This window comes from Nicotiana tabacum, chromosome 16 (genome assembly GCF_000715075.1).
Source record: "Nicotiana tabacum cultivar K326 chromosome 16, ASM71507v2, whole genome shotgun sequence".
NCBI lineage: Eukaryota > Viridiplantae > Streptophyta > Magnoliopsida > Solanales > Solanaceae > Nicotiana > Nicotiana tabacum.
The window spans coordinates 141,351,737-141,368,440 of record NC_134095.1 but is presented as its reverse complement, the minus strand read 5'-3'; the positions used below and the strand labels follow the sequence as shown (position 1 = coordinate 141,368,440).

The 16,704-nt window shown below is 39.5% G+C and overlaps 1 long non-coding RNA gene across 2 annotated transcripts; it reads left to right on the top strand.

Annotated features, from left to right (window-relative positions):
* The first annotated feature begins 1,352 nt into the window (after positions 1-1,352).
* LOC107797320 (uncharacterized) lies at positions 1,353-7,033 on the top strand. Of its 2 annotated transcripts, none has more exons than XR_001650665.2 (3): positions 1,353-1,700; positions 1,922-2,027; positions 6,766-7,033. It is a non-coding gene; the product is annotated as an uncharacterized LOC107797320 (long non-coding RNA). The 2 variants fall into 2 exon arrangements; XR_001650664.2 differs by having other exon boundaries at positions 1,919-2,027.
* Positions 7,034-16,704: the final 9,671 nt, after the last annotated feature.

The window sequence follows — 16,704 nt, the reverse complement described above, 5'->3', positions numbered from 1 at the left end:
GGAACACCAAAATTTACGAGGTTCGGCTAATTTTGCCTACTCCTCGGACACAACTAATATTTTATTTCACTCCAAAAATACAAGTGAAATAATACTAAAAAGAGAAGATACAAATGCCTTAAACAGATGAGAAGGCAAATGAGAGATGTGTTTAAATCCTAAACATTAGGCTTTCTTTTATAGGGGAAAATCCGCCCAAAATTCAAGAGCCCACCGATGTGGGACAAATTTGCCAAACTTCAACAGTTATTACCACATACTTTCTCTAATTGTTCTCTCAATTTTGCTGGAGAGCCTATGTTCACAAAAAAAGATAAATCAATTTGGTAAAAGTTGTGCATCTTCAAGTTAATGAGCTGTATTTGACAATTAATATTTTATTATCTTTTGTACAAATTATAATTCTTTACTTGAGATATACGTGCAAAGCACGTAAATAGAGACAAGTTATTATAAAAGCATGAATACAATATTAGTTTACCAAAATAGTCTTAAAATATTTTTTCCATAAAACAACTATGTAGGATATAATCGTAATATTGGAGAGAAACCTTTTTCTATTGGGAGTCAATTCCTTCGGCGAGTAATTAAAACTTCAAAGTAATTAGTAAATGAGTCAGCATCAAACGGTGATAAAACAAACTACTCACACCAAAATTATTTATCGGCTAGGTTCACAAAATTACTCTTTTCTAAAATAAAAAAAAGTTCAATTAAATTCGCTTTGCGAAAAGTACTATATACTATTATCCTTATATAATATATTAGTAGTGATTTTCTTTGTTAGGGTCTATCCGAACAATTAGTTTGACATTATGTAGTAAAAATAATGCAGTTATATGACCTTTTACTACTTTTGGGTAGTAATAAAAATAGTTATTAAGGTAAAACAATATTTACAAATAGTAACAACATCTTTTTAATTATCACGGAGGATATACGTGCCTAACACTACTAGAAAATGGGCCTATTGCAACCGTTTTTCTTTGTGACGGTTATAGAACCGTTGCCATAGAACTGCTATAACAACGGTTACAACCGTTACAATAGAAGTTGGATGATAGCAGCACACTTTAGATATCAAACCGTTACAATTGTAGTTTAACCGTGGCCATAGATGTTTTTCGCAACAGTTTTGTAAGGCGGCCTAATAGACCTGTCAATGGTAACGGTTATTTGGAATTTTTTTTTTATTGGAACGGTCTATTTTCTCCTCTTTAGTTTTCCTCCTAAATTTTGCTAAACCCGCCAATAACAATCCTTATTTCATTTTAGTTTTAATTAAATCTCAAATATAAATATAAAATTATAATTTATATTCTATATCGTATTAACTCTCCTAATAAGTCCCCAAATATCAATACCCACCAAACCTCCAAAACTCCATCGATATTCCCAAAGCCTTGTTGTCTTCTTTGCCATACCATAAGAAAAAGTACCCAGATCTGAAAATTGGGTTTGAGTTAATGTTTTAGATCTGAAAATTTCCCAGAAAAACTTTATGGATGAAATATTGGATGGTTTTATAGTGCTTGAAATCCGGTTGCTTTGATTCCCAAATCGCACCTCGACTTCTCGACTGCTTGAAGGGAAAGCTAAACCCAAATTCACCTCGACTGCTCGACTATTCGACTGCTTGAAGCCAAAAATTGGGAAAAGACGAAAGTCAAAGTTTGCAACTGAAATAACAATACAAATAGGTACTCCTTGAACAACCACTTTCGTTACTTTCATGTGTTTCATATTTCATGAGCTTTCTTTACAAATTCTTGATTTTACCTTCTAATGGGGTTTAATTTTCATAGTGATTAGTAGCTCTCTATAGTTGTAGATTTGGTTGTATTTGGGTAAATAGGGTTGTATACTGCTACTACATCTCTCATGGTTTTTTCCGATTGTTTTTTCAATTTCTCAACAGCAGATTTGTCGAACTGTAGAATTCTTTGTTTACTGGTAGTGTAAGAAGAAATCATTATTGGTAGCTGAGGAGAAATTGTTGTTGGTAGCTAAGGAAAAAATTGTTATTGGTAAGTAGTTTTTAATTTAAATTTTGGATAATTGAATTTGCTGGTAGTGTACTTGTATACTTCTTATTTAAGATTTTTTATAATTTTAATTTTCTCTGTATTTTCTTCCTTCTCCATTCTCAAGGCTACTCCTCGGATTAGGGTTCAGTTTTGGGGTTTTCTTATATAATTGTTGGTTGAGTGCTCTCCAACTTCTATGTTGTAGGATGATTTGAATTATTGGGGGTTTGAGGATCCGAGTTTGTTTGATTAAGAGGGTTTATAATTTTATGCTTTTATTTTGGGTTTAAACTAGGATTTCATGTATCTTGAATCTCAACAAATTAGCTGCTTTAAGTAACTTTTGAAAATGCATATCATTGTTATGACAGCGATATTGATTTCTACAAGGAAATGGCTTCAGTTTTACAAATAAAAGTTTCAGGTATATGCACAGAACAAGTAGGAACATATCATTACTGGAAACATTGCTATAGCAGAATCATAGTCGTTATAAGTATGAAAAATGGGTTAAACGACGTATAAAGTCAATCATCTAGAAGTCCTAGCAATTAAGAAATTAAGAGAGGTCTGCTGCATTTCTCCTATAATAGAAGTATGGAAATATGGAAATGTTTAGAAGGAAAGCAAAGTAAAGGACCGAAGTAACGTGAGATTGGTAACAAAAAGATACACCATGGCTCATACTACCAAACATGACACCATCACCAACTGCCATATTTGTAGGTATACCAAGTAAATCCATTTACAGTAATATGCTTGCTGATGTATATCCAATAGTAAGAACATTTTTGAATCGTTTGAACATTCAAAATAACACTAATAACAACAGACGGTGCTCAGAATTTATGCTTTACTATTTGTAACTCCTTGAGTTCATCCACTTTAAGCTTTGGTCAAAGTCAAATTAGTATGTACCTTGGTTTATTGAGTTAATTCTGTTGATTTACTTTTATCGTATAGGATTTTCATGGATAATATAGATAAAAATTGGATGTATCTCTTAAGATGGACGGATCCCTGGAGTGAATGATTTCCTTGATAAGGCATTTGAATGAGCTTCCCAAGGAAATGAAATATTATGCCCTTGCAAAAAATACATTAATCGTTATTGGCATTATAGAAATGTGGTGGAGGATCACTTGGTTGTTAATGTTTGTTGATGGTTACACCGAATGGGTTTTCCATGGTGAAGGATTTTCCTCTAGAATTACACCTCGTCAAAGCAATAATAATGAAGGTTCTAACATGTGTGATGATATTGATGGATTACTTCATGATACATTCAGAAATGTAGAAGGTGAGCCGGTATAAGAAGAAGGGATGAGAGAGGCTCTATCTGAAGATGCTAAGAGATTTTTCAAATTATTAGAGGAAGGAAAACAATAATTATATCCAGGGTGTGAAAACTTCAATAAACTGAGTTTCACCATCCGGTTGTACTTGTTTAAGTCTTTGCATGAGTTGAGTAATGTAGCCTTTTCAGACTTGTTAGAGTTGATAAAAGAGGCATTTCCCTTTGCTAAGCTGCCAGAGTCTTTCAACAAGGCTAAAAATATGATAAAAGATTTGGGTCTTCATTATGATAAATTACGTGCATGCCCTAATGATTGCATGCTATTTTGGAATGACAATGCAAAGACCGATAATTGCTCTATTTGTGGGTCTTCTAGATGGAAACGTTCTAATCGTGCCTTGACTAATACAAGTTCTAAAGTTCCTGTAAAGGTTTTAAGGTACTTTCCCTTGAAGCCTAGGCTTCAGAGGATATTCATGTGTCCTGAAACAGCTATTGCAATGAGATGGCATGCTAATGAACGACCTAATGATGAGAATTTGAGGCAACCCACTGATGGAGAAGCTTGGAAGGATTTTGATTCTCTACATCCTGACTTCTCCAAAGATCCACGTAATGTTAGGTTGGGTCTTTCAAGTGATGGTTTCAACCCATTTCGAACCATGAGCATTTCTCATAGCACGTGACCTGTCATGTTAATGAACTATAATTTATCACCATGGATTTGCATGAAGCCAGAATATATCATGTTGTCAATGATCATTCCAGGTCCTTCATCTCTAGGAGATGATATAGATGTGTACTTACAACCACTTATTTCAAATTGAAGGAACTATAGGAAACTGGGATAGAAACATATGATGCTAAGACAAAGCAAACATTTCAAATGCATGCAGCCTTGTTGTGGACAATTAGTATGACAATCCAGTTAGTCGTCTCACGAGTTATCGCTTCGTTTCTCCCATTTCTACTTCTAATTGCTTTGTATTATGTTTTTATATCTGATCGGGTTGATTGGTTAGGGTTCGGAAAGGATTTGATAAGGAATTGAGACAATTAGTCTCTTTAGAGTGAGTTTAAGTTGGAAAAGTCAACTGGATGTTGACTTGTGAGTTAGAGGGCTCGGATTTGAATTCCAATGGTTCGGTTAGCTTTGGGAGGTGATTTGGAACTTAGGAGCGCGATCGGAATGAGTTTTGGAGATGTAGAGAAGATTTAAGCTTGAATTGACGAAGTTGATATTTTGGCAATTTTCGGTTGGTAGGTGAAATTTTGATATAGGAGTCGGAATGGAATTTCAAGAGTTACAGTAGCCCCGTCGTGTCATTTGGGATGTGTGTACAAAATTTCAGGTCATTTGGACGTGGTTTGGTTGAGTTTTTGATCGAAAGCAGAAATTGGAAGATTTTGGAAAGTTTGGCTTGAATCCGATGTGTTTTGGGTGATTTGATGTTGTTTGAGGTATTTTGATGATTGGAACAAGGTTGAATAAGGTATTAGGATGTGTTCGTGCCTTTGGTTGAGGTCCTGGGGGACTCAGGTGAGTTTCGGGTGGTCATTCGGATCATTTTGAAGTTGAAAAGATTGCAGAAATTGCAGGTTCAGCTGTTGCAGAACTTTGCCCTTCGCGATCGCATAGGGAGTCCTGCGATCGCATAGAAGTTTTGAGGAGGTCGTCCAGTGGTTCTTCATGTTCGCGAAGGTTGGCTTGCGATCCCATAGAATGGAGAGGTTATTCATCGCGAACGCGGGAATGTGGTCGCGTTCGCATAGAGTTAAATGGACCTGGGGCTTAACTGGATTTTTGATCATTGTGAACACGGAGGGATGTCCGCGATCGATTAGGGTCAGTCGCCTGGGCATCGCGTTCATAGGGCTATTGATGCATTCGCGTAAGAGAAATTTTGGGAGCTGAAGATTTGTTCTTCGCGATCGCGAGGGATGTTCCGCGATCGCGATGAAGGAAAATATGTCTGGGCAGAAGGTTTTTAAACTCGTCTTGTCCGCGAGGATTGGGTTTATTTCTTCCATAGTGGATCATTTTTGAAGATTTATGATGGAGATTGAAGAGGGATTCAAGGGGAATCACTTGAAGGTAAGAATCTCGGACTTAAAACTCGATTATTATGTGAAATCCACCTAGAAAATGATGGAATTTAAGCTAAAAATTGAAGAACTAGGGCTTGGAAATTTGGACTTTTGATTGGGGATTTGGAGGACCATTTGGGGTCGTATATGAGAACTTTTGATATGTATGAACTCGTGGGGAGATAAGGAACCCGATGATGTGAAATTTCTGAATTTCGAAACGTTGGCCCAGGGGTCGGGTTTTGGTAATTTCGGGATTTGTGCCCTTTATGATTATTTTTGCTTGGGCTTCATTCCCTTAGCATATTTTGACGTCCTAGTTCTGATTTTGGATAGATTCGACGTGCGTGGAGGCTAATTCGAGGGGTAAAGGCGTCACAAGCTAGAGATTTAGCCGGTTTGAGATGAGTAATGATTGTAAATGATGCTCTGAGGGTTTGAAACCCCGGATTGCACATCGTAGTGCTATATTGGAGTGAGACACACGCTCGATGACGAGCGCGGGATCGTGCACTATTGGGGATTGTGATTTAGTCCATCCCGATTGATGATTTTACCGCGTATTTGACTGAAATCTATTAGATATCATCATGATTTGGGCTGAATGCCATATTTGGGCCTTGTGCCATCTATTTGAGCCCTTCGGGGATTTATATTAATATTTCCTCACCTTTTTTGAATATTTACTTGAAATCAGTCATGTTATTTTACACTATTTCCATATTCAGCCATGTTTTACTCAGTTTTAACACTTAAAAGGATATTTTCAATAATGTTTGGGCTGAGAAACACTGTTTTATTATTGCCCGAACGACTTGTGAGGATTTATGACTGAGTAAGGCCAAGGGCCTATATTGTGAGAAAACACTGATATTGATTTGGGCCGAGGGCCTAAGATATGTACACCACGAGGTGGCTTGATATTGATATGAGGCCGAGAGCCTATTTATGATGCCACGAGATGGCTTGTTATTGCGCTTGGGCCATAAGGGCCCCCTCCCAGAGTTTGTACACCCCCAGTGAGCGTGGGTACCCATTGTGATGTGAGATTGAGCCCGAGGGGCTTGTATTGTTCTGAGATGTTGCCCGAGGGACAGTTTTATTGATACAGTGCCTGAGGGGCGAACCTTTACTTGTTTATTTCTCCTTAACTGCCTGTCAATTAAATGCTTACTTGCTGAAAAAGGATTTTTACTTATCTTTTGACTGATTTACTATTTTTAAATGATGTTTTACTGTTTCATTAAAAAAAATTGTTGTGTGCCTAACGTGTTTTCTTACTTTCAGTCATTATTTACATTTGTTACTCACTGAATCGGAGTACTCACATTACTCCCTGCACCCTATGTGCAGATTCAGGCGTAGCTGGTCCCGCTCCCGAGTGTTGATCATCTCCAGCTTCAGGCGGACATTCGGAGTTCACGAGGTAGCTGCCTGGCATCGTCAGCCCCGTGTCTCTACTCTTTATCATTTCTATTTCCTTTCAGACATTTGTACTGGTTTATGGATTTAGTCTACCTGTATTTTTACTTATAGATGCTCATGACTAGTGACACCCCGGTTAGGATTGTGTATGGATGTTCTTCCGCATATTTATGATATTAACTGCTATTTCGGATTTATTTTATCGCGTTTAGACTGTTTTATAAATGCTTAACTGTTAATAATTGAAAATGGGAAGTGTCGGCTGACCTTGTCTTCACAAAAGGCGCCATCACGATCGGGTTCGGGTTTAGAGTCGTGACAATTAGTGATTTTCCAGCATTAGCTATGCTTTCAGGATGGAGCACCAAGGGGAGGTTGGCATGCCCCACTTGTAATTATGACACATGCTCTCTATATCTCAAACACAGTCATAAGATGTGTTACATGGTCCATCGAAGATTTTTGCCTCATGATCATCCTTTGCGGAAAGATAAGAAGTCATTTGATGGTAAGGAGGAACATAGACCTGCACATACTCCTTTGTCGGGTGTAGAAGTGTTTCAAGATCTGCTTGAATTCAACAATGTTTTTGGAAAGGGCAAAAAGAAAAGACCTCAGGATAATAAGGGTCCGTGGAAAAAAAGATCTATTTTTTAATTGCCATATTGGGTGCATAACAAATTGAGGCACAATCTTGATGTGATGCACATCGAGAAAAATATATGTGACAGTTTGCTTGGGACTTTATTGGAAATAAAAAAAAGTCAAAGGATCATGTAAATGCTCGCTATGACTTACAAGAAATGGGGATACGAGAGAAGTTACAACCAAGAGAAGATGATGATGGAACAATGAGTTTGGCTAAAGCCTGTTTCTACATGAAACCAAAACAGAAAAGTTTATTTTGTACCGTCATAAAAAATGCCAAGTTACCAAAAGGTTGTGCTTCAAATATTTCATAATGCGTGCAAGTGAAGGAGATGAAAATATCAGGGTACAAAAGTCATGATGCTCATTTTATAATGTATTACTTGCTCCAGGTTGCTGTTAGAAAGGTGTTGCCCAAGAGTGTTTCATTGGCCTTGATTAGGTTGGGTAATTTTTTTAGAGCCATATGTAGTAAGGTCATAAGGCGAAGAGATCTTGAAAAAATGAACTCTGAAATTGTTGAAATAAATTGTGAGCTTGAAAAGATTTTTCATCCAACATTTTCGATATAATGCCACATTTGCCTATTCATTTGGTGAATGAAATTAAGCTTGGGGGTCCAGCTCATCTTCGTTGGATGTATCCCATTGAGAGGAACCTATGTAAATACAAGGCATTTGTTCGTAATTGATCTTGTCCAGAAGCATCGATAGCAGAGGGATTTTTGGCAGAAGAGTGTTTGATTTTTTGTTCAAGATACCTACATGACAACGTGAAGACAAGATTTAGTAGATACCCAATTGTAGATGATGAGTGCCTTAAACACTTGTCATCTATATTCTTTGTTATAGGCCATCCAATTGAAAGTAAGAAGAAAAATACTTTTCTCATGGATCCACAGTTATGTTATGAAGCATATCGATATGCTCTGTTCAATACTGGAGATGAACAAGTGGAAAAGTTTATCGAGTAAGATAAATTATATAACACTTATTCTATACTTCATTTTTTAATGATATAATTGATCTTGAAATATTCATGATTGCAGGGAACATAAGAATTTAATTGGTAATCGCAGTAGATCAAATGCATGGGAAATGGCAAGATATTCAACAATTGGTTTGTAACGACCCAACCGATCGTTTTGAGTTCTAGCGCGTCGTCCAACGGTCTGAGGCCATGAGCAGCTTCATTTCAGGCATTATGACTTGTATGCGTGGTCGGAATTAAATTTCGGTAAGTTCAGAGTTGATTTGGAAAGAGAATTCTTATTTTGGAAGCTTCAAGTTGAAGGAATTAACTAAGATTGGATTTCAGAGTAAACAACCTCGGAATCAGGATCTGAAGGTTCCCGCAGGTTCGTATGATGATTTCGCACTTGGACGGATGCCCGGATCGAATTTTGGATGACCGGGGGAGCGTTTTGGCGCCTATTGTGGAAGTTAGCATTTTGGAAGAAATTTCATAAGTTTGGCTTGAAGTGCATTTCAGTGTTATCGATGTCCACTTGGGATTCCGAGTCTGGGGGTAGCTCCGTATAGTGATTCTGGTGTTGGGAGCGTGATCGGAAGTGAATTCGGAAGTCCGTGGGTCATTTTGGAGTCTTTTGGCTAAATATAGAAATTTGAAGGTTTTTGAGAAGTTTGACCGGAAGTGGACTTTTTGATATCGGGGTCGAAATCCAATTCCGAAAGTTGGTGTAGGTCCGTAATGTCAAATATGACTTGTGTGCAAAATTTGGGGTCAATTGGACGTCATTTGATAAGTTTAAACATCAAAGTAGAAGTTTGAAATTCTAAAGTTCATAAAGCTTGGATTGGAGGTCGATTCGAGATTTTAGCATTGTTTGATATGATTTGAGGCCTCGAGCGAGTCCGTAATATATTTTGGGACAGGTTGGTGTGATTGGTTGGGGTACCGAGGGCCTCGGGTGGATTCTAGGTAGCTAACGGATCGAAAATGGAATTTTGGAAAGGCTGAAGTTGCTGGTATCTGGTGTAACTGCACCTGCAAGGGTTTGGCCGTAGGTGCGGAGCCGCAGAAGCGGCTAGGAGGACGCATATATGGTTTTGGGTCCGGAGCGAAGAGACCGCAGAAGTGGCCAGGTTTCCACAAAAGCGGGACTGCACCTGCGGTAGACGAGGCGCAGAAGCAGAAATAAGGGGGCCTGAGAAGGAGCGCAGATGCGGTAGTGTGGCCGCACCTGCGGAACCGCAGAAGCAGTCAAGTGACTGCAGGTGCGGAAAGTGCTGGAGGCAGTGTTTTGTTTTAAAGTCGGGATTTGGCCATTTTCCTTCATTTTAAAGTCAGGGGTTTTCATCATCAACGACAAGGTAAGTTATCCCCACCTATCTTGAGTTATATACATTGATTATGTACGGATTTGAGCATGAAAATTGGTAGAAACTTAGGGTTTGAAGGAAAACCTAGAAAATTGATATTCTTGGAATTTGGCCACGATTTTGGGTATGGAATTAGGAGAAAATCATATATGAGTTCGTGAATTCATGGGTAAACTTTATCTTCGAAAAATTTCGGAATCCGGGCACGTTGGACCGAAGGCATTTTTGTCAACTTTTCGATCAGTATTAGGAATTGCTATATATTGGATTGTAATGAGTAAATGAGCATATATTAATGAATTTGCATAATTATTGGCTAGATTTGGAGCATTTTTGCATCGATTCGAGTCTTCGGAAGGGCGTGGAATGCCGGTTATGGATCTTCGGGGCGAGGTGAGTTTCTTTTCTAACCTTGTAAGAAGGAAATGTCCCCATAGGTGAAATAATTGGTTATGTGCTCCTATTTGTGGGGGATATGTACGCACGAGGTGACGGGAGTCCGTGTGTAGCTACTATTATGTTTAATTCCGGGTAGTCTAGGACCCAAAAGCATGCTATACTTGGAATAGTTGTAATCTTATTGATATTTGAATTGCTTAAATCTTATCAAATTGGTAAATGAATTTCCAAAAGGATTAAACTTCATTTTTCTTAATTCACTAAAAGAGAATTGGCTTTTATTGGAATAAACATTCCCCGATTAACTCTAAATTGGCTGTTTGACTGTGTGTATTTATGTATGCCCGCGTCGCATGTATGATTCGCGAGCGGGGTATTTGTTTACTTATGTTGACCGCGTCGCGTGCATGATGCGCGAGAGGGGTAATAGATGCATCTATTGTTCGAGCCGTTCGACCCTCGCCAGTGCACATTTTACATTTCTGTTGGATTGGGCCGTACGACCTCGACATGGTTTGCGCATGCTTGTATTGCTTGCCTTGAAACTTATTGAAATTGTTATTGCCTCTTCCCGGTTTGAAAATATTTGTATAAACGAAAAAAGGGAATTTGGAAATTTTCTATAGAAGAAAGGATTTCTTACTTGCTTCATTCCATTGAATTATAATCATATTTATAAAGATCACCGATTTACTATATTATCGAGACAACATTATTGGACCACTAGTAAGTGTCGAAGTCGACCTCTCATCTCTACTTCTTTGAGATTTGACAGGATACTCATTGGGTACACGTTGTTTTCGTACTCATACTACACTTCTGTGCATTTTTGTTGTACATCCATATGCATCTCTAGTGGCCTAGTGGGCGTAGCAGCATAGTAGAAGCGGAGACATAGGTGAGCTGCACTTCTCAAGACGGCCCGGAACCAGCAGAGTCTCTTTCAGTCTTTTGTATTTATTTTCTGTCCAATATTGTATTCCGGACGATTGTTGTATTACATTATTTCCTAAAAATTGCTCAAGCACTTGTGACACCAGGTTCTGGGATGATTTTTGGATTATTCAATATTAAGTTTGTTAAAGACTTCATGGTTATTTCTGTAAATTTCATTATCGTTATTTAATATATAAAGAAAAATGATTTTAAACAAATACTAAAGTTGGAATTTAATTAAGTATTTTGGTTGGCTTGCCTAACAGCGGTGTCTAGTGCCATCACGACCCTTAGTGGATTTTGGGTCGTGACAACATGGTATCAGAACACTATGTTCCCTTAGGTCTCACGAGTCATGAGCAAGTCTAGTAGAGTCTCGCGGATCGGTACAGAGACGTCTGTACTTATCCTTGGGAGGCTATAAGGCTGTTAGGAGTACTTCCCTTCTTAATTCCTTATCGTGCAATTTGATTCCTTTGAGGCTTATGCCTTTGTTTCTTTCCTACTCAATCTTATGCGACGCAAAACGCTTGTTATAAATCGAGAATTGAAGAATTGTAATGGTACTACAGATATGGTGCAAGATATTTCTCCCGGTATAGTTGATTCAACTATTATCGTCGCCTTGTGGAAGGATATTCTATTGTTTCTGCCCAGTAGCGGTACTTCTGAGAGCTCTGAGGCTAGGCGCAAGTTGCCATGATGCCTATGAACGATTGTTCCGCAGTATTGATATGATGGTAGGACATTTGCCTATGCATCAGAGTAGTGAATGACTTGAAGGGAGGTTTACTCAGTGCATGATCTAGAGATTTGGTATTTTATTCCCGGTAGAGGAAAGGCAATCGAGCTGAGAGTGTTTCGGTTTGGGTTGATGGGTAACGAGACTTGGTATTTTCGAGCGTGATGGAATGTTCATCTGCGATGTAGTGTCGTCTTCCTCAATGGTATGTGTTAAGTTCGCCGGTGTTATGGTCTTCTGCAATTCGCCTTGGGGCAAGACATCGTGAAATAATATTGGAGAAACGACTGTTAGATATCACGGGGTAAGGTGGAACAGGATTGAATCGGTGTTTCTAATATTTGCGGCTCGAGAAAGATGATCTTCAGAAAGGTTTAAAGTTAGTAGCGATTGTGGGTTCAATTGCTACGAAGATAGATTTTATTAAGGCAACAACTGAGCATCAAAAGATGAGGAAGGACATGTGGGAAGTGTCAGGCGGTGGTTAAAATTTTTAGAAGGCCAGGTATAAGAAGCAAAGGTCGAGTAGCCGATTAAAGGGATGAGTTCCGCCAAAGTGGGAGAGTGGCGGAGTTGCATATGGGCATTATGGTAGGATGACTATGCACCTTAAGGAGAGTTTGGAATGACTTGGGAATTCTAGTGAGTGGTGATTGGGGTCTACAGATTTAATTAGAAGTATGGGCTATTATGCGGCAGGAGATTTGATATAACGGGAAGGAGCTGCTTGAATGAAGAAGGATACAACATAATTTTGAATTGGAAGGTTGTTGCCACACATTTAAGTGATGTCCACGAGGGATGAATGGACTTGTGCAGCTAGAGAGTGAGCTCAGACTCAGAATGGGTTATTGATGTCGTAGTGATTGTACCCCGTGCAGCAGCATTGGAAGATACCAGGAAGTGATTCCCATATGTGGGTTATTCCCTGGGAGCAGGTTAGTGGTCGCATGGTTGGCGAAGTTTCTGCGGAGAATTCTATTGTTTATACAGCAAGGCGATTGGTCGTGCGAATGTGGTTGATGATTCAGAGTAACAAAAGAGGGGTTTTACAGAAGGATTTTGAGAATTTTGGCAGTTGATTGCGCAAGGTTATGTCAATAAGAGATTAAGAATTCTGGTGAATCCCAGGGTTTTGTAGTAGTGGCTTCGAGCTAAGTGGGAGAGTCCCACCACCTATGATTGGGTTGCATGGTTAACTACTTGCGAGGTTTCTAGTTATTAGCATATTGAGGGGATACGTCCGCAACGGGAAAAGGCACATACGTGGTAATTCAAGCAAGGGAATTGTTGAAGGTATGCTATGGTTGGCCTTATTGGCTCATGTTCAGATGTGGGGAAGGATTCAGGATTTATGCCTTGTATATATGCGGGTTTCAAGGGAAGTGATTCTGCCTGGTGCTTCGCCGAGAGGGTATTCATGTGCTAGAAGATTCATGGAGTCGATTATATTTGGGACCAAGTCAGAGCGAGTGGCTCTCAATAATAATCCTAGTGGATTCAAAGGTTAAAGTGTGGTACCTAATGATTTCGAGCCTATAGGTACGATTAAGAATCAAGCTTTTGCAGCGGCTTATGAGAAGAGGCCCAGAATGTTCTATGATGTTTTGACTTGCAGTGTGGCATTTAGGAGGTATGAAATGGTTCATCGGATTTGAGACAACATGGTCTCATGATTCAAGGTCACTCGAGATGAGTGCGTATGGAGTGTGTTAAGTGTTGAATGGAGTTATTATTGTTTCTTTGGCAATCAAGGATAAATTGGAAGAAGATGGATTGGTTAGCCATAGTCGAATTGGCATATTGCTGGTAGTGATTAGTTCCTTCAGCGTGATCAAGTTATGCAAGTGATTTGTGACGGTGCGTGTGAGACTTGTCGCCCGCCGTAATTGGTGTTATCTAGAAAGTATTCTACTGTTGTGGCCTGTTATGCGGAGGTGGGTCCCGAAAAGGCTATGGTGGCTTAGACCATCACTTAGAGATTTGCATATCCAACGGTAATAAGAATTTACCTGTGTGTTGTTATGGTTCTCCTGAAGTGAGTTAAGTGAAAAGTTTCATATGATGAAGGGTTAATCTAATAGTGGTTCCGAAGCTATGATGAAAAACGTGTTCTATTGTATATTGGGATGTTTGGTACAGTGAGTAGTATGGAATTTGAAGTGAAGATCAAAGTTGCAGTTTGGTGTTGACAAGGATGTCACGGGCTCGGATGAGCAGGAAAGGAGTTTCGATGTTTAAGGTAAGTTGGTATTGTCTTCAGCGTCACCTGAGATCGGTGTTTTGTGAAAAAGGCTTTGCATCTTGGTTAAGGATTCTTGATTGCTTTTCAGCGTTAGCGCGACCGGTGGTTTGGGGGTGTAACCCTGTTATCTGTTACGGAAGGTTGTGGGAGCGTGCCCCATGGGAAGGTTGTATAAGTGTGGCATATAGTCACTTGATTGATCGAAGAAGTTAAACCAAGTATGAAGATTGTGGTGATGTTGTTAAATTGAGAACTGATGCCTAGAGGGCACTCGGTTTATTGGGTTGTGGACTGTGGAGGATTACTCCGATTATGATGGTTGTTTTTGTGTGTTATGAGAAAAGGGGAGTTGTTATGGACCTTTGAAAGGTTATTAGCCTAGTTTAGTGCGACCAGAATCAACTTGAGGTATGTGGATGGATTTAAATGTAAATATGGGCTCTATATCGGGTCAGATGTGTTCATTTCAGCAATGCGCTCCTTATGGAAGAGTAGTCGGGGTGTTATTTGGTTGCCAGCTATTTCATGTAATGATATATTGCGTCGTGTGAGTTGTGAGACGGCTTGGTAAGTTTCTTATGTGTTATGGCTCCGTGTAGAGATGATATTATATGAGCAGGATGGCTTTTGAGATTCAGATCGTATATCGCACCTCAAATATGCTTGAGTTTTGTAGCTTATGGCGCTATATGTCTCCCTAGGGATGGAATTATGCACTTAGTGTGCTTGTGACCGATATTCGGTGTTTTATTTAAATGAGCAATCTAGCTCGGTGTGTATCTCCTTATGTGAGTTTTGTGGGTGGATCGGGTGGCACGCCGCCATTGGTATGTTATTTGGATTAGGTTGCACGCCGCAACAGTGTGATGCTGAGTACAGTTCCCCGTATCTATTTTTATGTGTTTTGTTTCCTATTTTTATGAGGAAAGCTATATTAGCTGTGTGCCCGCATTGCATGTATGATTCGCGAGCGGGGCGTTTGTCTAATTACGTTGACCGTATCGCATGTATGATTCGCGAGCGGGGTATCTGTTTAGCCTGTTGACTGCGTCGCATGTATGATTCGCGAGTGGGGTAATTGGATTTCCTTTTCAGAGTTCGTTTTCCTTTGGTATCGCGTTCGAATTGGTAGCCTATTGGCACATGGTGGCGTCATATGAGACTTTTGGTCATGTCCGGGGTGACTTATTGCCGGAGCAGTTCGTACTGGGTGAGACGAGATCATTGGATTATGATTAGTGTAATCTGATTATATAAAGTATATTAAGGATCTAAGACCATTATTTGCTTCGGAATAAGGTGATGGTTCTTGTCGGGTATAGACCCAGTGATTTGTTGATTTGGCGGTTGGTTATATCTCTTCCGTCGTGACAGTATTGGTAGAGTTAGAGCAAGACCTATGTAGGTCATGAGGTGCAATGGGAGCATCAAAGTCATGGAATTTCGACTAAATTGATCAGAGAATGTTATTGTGGTCCTATGAGTAAAATGGTGAAAGGTGTGAATTTAGCTAAGGTACGCAGTCATGTTTTGCTGCTGCATGTAGTTATTATTATGGTGAGCATATGATGGAAACAGGTCTGGCATATTATTCCGGATGTTGGAATTGGGCTCTAAGGCTTATTTGCTTGAATAAAAGGGAATATCTTCAGAATTGATCGAGCTAATGTGCTCAACTGAGTTGTGGTAGCACGGGGAGGTGCATGAGGTGTTAAATAGTGATTTCAGACTACTTCAGTGAAGTTCTCAGCACGTTCGAGGACGAACGTATGTTTAAATGGGAGAGAATGTAACAACCCTACCGGTCGTTTTGAGCTCTAGCACGCCATTCAGGGGTCTGAGGTCATGAGCAGCTTCATCTCAGGCATTATGATTTGTATGCGTGGTCGGAATTGAATTTCGGGAAGTTCAGAGTTGATTTGGAAAGAGAATTCTCATTTCGGAAGCTTCAAGTTGAAGGAATTAACTAAGATTAGATTTCAGAGTAAACGACCTCAGAATCGGGATCTGAAGGTTCCAGCAGGTTCATATGATGATTTGGGACTTGGGCAGATGCCCGGATCGGGTTTTGGATGATCTGGGAGCGTTTTGGCGCCTATTGTGGAAGTTAGCATTTTGGAAGAAATTTCATAAGTTTGGCTTGAAGTGCATTTCAGTGTTATCGATGTCCGCTTGGGATTCCGAGTCTGGGAGTAGCTCTGTATAGTGATTCTGGTGTTGGGAGCGCGATCGGAAGTGAATTCGGAGGTTCGTGGGTCATTTTGGAGTCGTTTGACTAAAGATAGAAATTTGAAGGTTTTTGAGAAGTTTGATCGTAAGTGGACTTTTTGATATCGGGGTCGGAATCCGATTCCGGAAGTTGAAGTAGGTCTGTAATGTCAAATATGACTTGTGTGCAAAATTAGGGGTCAATCGGACGTGATTTGATAAGATTAAACACCGAAAGTAGAAGTTTGAAATTCTAAAATTCATAAAGCTTGGATTGGAGGTCGATTCGAGATTTTAGCGTTGCTTGATATGATTTGAGGCCTTGAACGAGTTCGTAATGTGTTTTG